General features: G+C 45.0%; 1 pseudogene; it reads left to right on the top strand.

Moving 5' to 3' along the window:
* The first annotated feature begins 948 nt into the window (after window positions 1–948).
* On the top strand, window positions 949–3,587 carry LOC119250397 (sorting nexin-17-like; annotated as a pseudogene).
* The last annotated feature ends 892 nt before the right edge of the window (window positions 3,588–4,479 follow it).

Genomic DNA, 4,479 nt, shown 5'->3' with positions numbered 1-4,479 from the left:
AATCTGGTGGGCTGTGTGACTAATAAGTTATAGTGAAAATGATACTGCCACTTCCAAATACAACACTTAATTGGCTTGGCAGCTTCCATATCCTCTTTGGAACAGTGCCTCTTAGAATGCCAGATACCATGTAAGATGTGTGATTACCCTAAGATCATGCTCAAGAAACCAAACCATATGGAGAGTCTGGAAAATAAGACATTAGACACATGAATGAAGAAATCACCTTGGAAATTGATTGATAACTGGTTTATTACTCTGTTTAAAAGTTTTCAAAATTGGGGGCCTCCCTGGTGGCTCAAGGGGTTGAGTCTCAGCACTATGAAGCTATCCGCAGCCACTGCAGCCTGAGTTCAATCCCCAGCCAGGGAGCTAACCCACATATGGCACAGCAGATCTGTCTTGCCCACTGCTTCCCTCAGCAGTGTATTGCAGTAGATCTGCCTGTTCTGCTCCCCACTCTGTCTCTGGTGAATCCTCTCACCCCCACCGCCCACCTCTGGCCTATACCCCAGCTCTTATATGCACAAATAAATAAAATAAATCTTTAAAAATAAATAAAAGTTTTCTAAATTAAAAATTACATAATTAATGACTGCTAGGTGTTAGCCTTCTCAGTAAAGATTATTTATGATGGTTTTGTTTCTTTTAAGAACATTTGAGGGGAATTACAATGAGGGAATGAGTTAATGATTTGGAGTCAGTAAACTTGAATTTGAAGTCAGGCACTGTGGTAATCAGAGTAATACCCCTCTACTTCACTAAAACTTTGAGAAGGTACAGTTTTCTTTCACAAAAGAGATGGGGGAGCAGAGTGGCAGCTAGTAAAACGTGACATTTTATATACCATTTACCCCTTTACTAGCAAATTCCTCTAGCTTCATTCCTCTCCTTAAGCATATAATAACCCACTGACCCACTTTTCTGTTCCCAGAGAAAATAAGGACCATGCAGTACTGGATTGGTAACATGCAATCTTTTTAAGAGTAAAAGTAGGTTTAATGGTAATAGGAACTAATCAGCTAATTAAGTATTCCTCACGGTCTCACGGAAACCCTAAAGACAAAGAATAATCCATCAGTAACCCTCAATGATTGTTTCCCCAAGCTGAGGTTTTTAATAGCATCTCTGGCACATGTACAAATAGTGTGCAGTGTCTAATTAAACTGGGGCACTGGTGATGGGCATGGTATGAGAACCTATATTCGTAGACTTTTATCCCCCAAAACAGATACAGATAAGCCAATGTTAAGAAACATAATTTGAAAGAAAAGTAAGTCTGGTGACCTGTTTTTCTCTGCATCACTAGTAAACTTACTTATTCCCCTGCTCTATAAATTCTGTACCTTCTAGATGATAGAAAAGAAGTATTTTCTTACATTTTCATACTAGAAATTTTTAGAAAATTCTATCAAATAGACTTTCCTTTTCAAACTCCCAATCTTTTTTCTTTGACCCCTTGTATCCTCCACACTCATACCAGGGCCATTCAAGCTGTCCTGGATCCCAGAGTCCGTGGCCATGGTATCTCTGTGCTATTTTACTAGTGTTAGCTTTCCTGTCCATGACTGTCTGTGTTTTGTTCCTTCTTCAAGCATTGTGGTACAGTGTTGTGTTTCTGTCACTGAAGCCTTACCTTACATTTTAGAAGGCTTGAATGTGTACATTCAGGTAATGGAAACAAGATGAGCATTTCACCATGGAAACTGGAACTAATAGATTCTAAGATATTTGAAGGGTACTTAAAATTTCTTATAGATGTCTTTTAAACTAAGTACTTATACTTTAACTTAAAGAACCTAACGTAGGGCCTCCCCTGGTGGTGCAGCAGTTGAGCGCTGGGTTGCGAGGCTGCCCGCGGCCTCTGTAGCGCCAGTTTGATCCCTGTCCACCGGCAAGGGTCCCACCAAAAAAAAAAAAAAAGAACCTAACATAAATGAGCAAAAATTAACTAGGTGAACTATTACTAACATTTCTTTAACTGGAGTTATTTTTAGTAATATATTAATCTGGGCCTCCTTGATGGCACAGGGGTTAAAGTCCAAGCACTATGAAGCTATCCTCACCCTCAGCAGCATGAGTTCAATCCCTAGCCAGGGAGCTGACCCACATGGCGCAGAGACCTCTCCTGTCTCACATGCTGCTCCCCTCAGCAGTGTATTTCACTGTTCATACATCCACCTGTTCTGCTCCCCACTCTGTCTCTGGTAAATCCTCTTACCCCCAGCACCTCTGGCCTACACCCCAGTTCTTGTATGCATAAATAAAATCTGAAAAACAAATAGGAAAAACGTCAAATGGGGAAGCTGCACAGACTCATTAAGCAAAGGAGGAAGAGAGTGTGGCCTTCAGAGTCCATGGCCTTGCCACAGGGAACATGCACTTTTCACACCTGAAACCAAGCCTGTAGCGGGGACAGCAGTGGCTCCTCCCAAGTGGCCTACCACATTCAAGTGGACTACTGCACTGTCAGGTGCCTATAGCCAACTCCTGCAAGAGCAGCTTCTGAAGGAGTACAGGGCCAATGTGCTTCCTGCATTTCCCCCAAAGAAGCTTTTCTCTCTGCTAAGTTGCAGGGGAGAGAGCAGATAGAGAAGTACATCTGGATCTTCCAGGTAACTTGATAGGATGCTTTAGATGACGCTTTTCCTTTTGTACTAAAGTTGAAAGAGTCTGAGCCACTTTTGTGTCTGTTAAAATCTTCAGAGTCAAGAGTATAAGGTTTAGTTAAGGAAGAGTTACTGGGGACCGCCTATGATGACAGTGTCACAGCGTCGGCCTGAACCCACTTTACGCTCAGACAATATCAGACATTGAGTGTGGGTGGATCCTGGTCACCAAGCAGCAGCACCAGCAGCTGAAATCTCTGCAATCAAAGGTTTCCAAGGAGTTCCTGCAGCTGGCCCAGACACTGCGGCGCCTTGGCTACTTGGGCTTGGATCCTGTGTGGGCCAACTTTCCCAAGAACTGTCCTGTGGTGGTGAGCACAGGCAACAGTGAACTCGGCCTCCAGCTCCACCTGCCTGGTCAGCAAATCTGAGAAAACAGCTTCTGGGTCACTTGCTTGAGGTGCTGGCAGGTCACCTCCTCTGTGCCATTGCCCAGTGAAGGCACAAGCAGCCTGGGCCAGGCAGGGTGAGGTGTGCTTAGAACTGGCTTTAAAATACCACATGAAGGCCTCCCTGGTGGCGCAGGCGGTTGAGCACAGCGCTGTGAAGCTGTGTGCAGCCTCTGCAGTGCAGGTTTGATCCTGGCCAGCCAGGGAGATACCCACATGGCGCAGCAGACCTCTCCTGTCTCGCCCGCTGTTCCCCTCAACAGTGTATTTCAGTCAGTCTGCCTGTTCTGCTCCCCACTCTGTCTCTGGTGAATCCGCTCACCCTCCCGCACATCTGGTCTGTACTCTGGTTCTTGTATGTATAAATAAATAAATCTTAAAAAAAAAAAAATACTGCAGAAGCAAGGACCAGCTACAGTGGGTCACTGTCACCAGCCCCCAGGCTATGATGGTGAGCATCTGCTTGCTGTCCATGGTAGATGAACTGATGGTGAAGAAATCCAGAGACAGTATGAAGGTTGAGGGATAGGGGTAGAGGGCATTGGCAGTCCCAGCAGAGTTGCCAGTGTTGTCTACCTCAAGTTCCCCTTAGGAGGCATTGGCGATGAGGCTCTGTAATCTCCAGTGCTGCAATGTCTCCCCTCTACCCTGGAAGAATGTTCAGAAACTTGCCCTGAGTTTGTTTCTTTTATTCCCCAAGCTGAGGAGTCTTTTCTATTTCCCCTTTACTCCTCCCAATCAGGGGCTCCCTAGCATACCTTCTCTTCTCCCTCAGGCTGGTTGCACAAAGGATTATCACCTTTTTTCAAAACTGGCCTCAATGCCAAATAAGCATTTGCACAAAGTCCAAGGAATCATGACTACTTGCCTTGCAGAGGAACCACAGTTGCCCTGGGGCTGCTTCTGGAGGCTCTGGGCCAGGGGGTGGGCAAAGTTTATGTATGGTCTGGCACACTTCCCACCACTAAACTCAGTCTGATTGCTGCCTAAAAAAAGAAAGGAAGGAAGAAAGAATAGAAGAAAGATTCAAATCAAGGAAGAAGCAAAGGGATACCAAGCTGGTGGTTAAGGGAGCTGATGCAGTGAAACAGGACACGTCTCTCTTCCTGCCCCATCAGGTAAGCAGTCCTAACAGTTGCATTTAACAAGCTGTCTTCTTGCATTCTAAGGAACTGAAACATCAGGTGTTAACAAGCAAGCTGGCGCCCACCCGAAATCTCCCTGTAGGCCTGCATCAAAAGGACATGCCAACCCTTGCCCAATTCCCTTTTGTTTTACTCCTTTGTATAAATAACCCTGCCCTCTGCCAAAGAGCAGAATGATGGTCTTTCAGACATGAGTCTGCTGCCCTCCTCAGTTTGTCGACAAATTAAACTATTTTCCTTCTCCTCAAACTCTTTCCTTTTATTGGCTGAGGGAAA

This window comes from Talpa occidentalis, unplaced genomic scaffold, assembly GCF_014898055.3.
Source record: "Talpa occidentalis isolate TD23 unplaced genomic scaffold, MPIMG_talOcc4v2.1, whole genome shotgun sequence".
In the NCBI taxonomy this organism is placed as follows: Eukaryota; Metazoa; Chordata; class Mammalia; order Eulipotyphla; family Talpidae; genus Talpa; species Talpa occidentalis.
The sequence above is the reverse complement of the archived record's forward strand: the minus strand, read 5'-3'. Positions and strand labels throughout refer to the sequence as shown.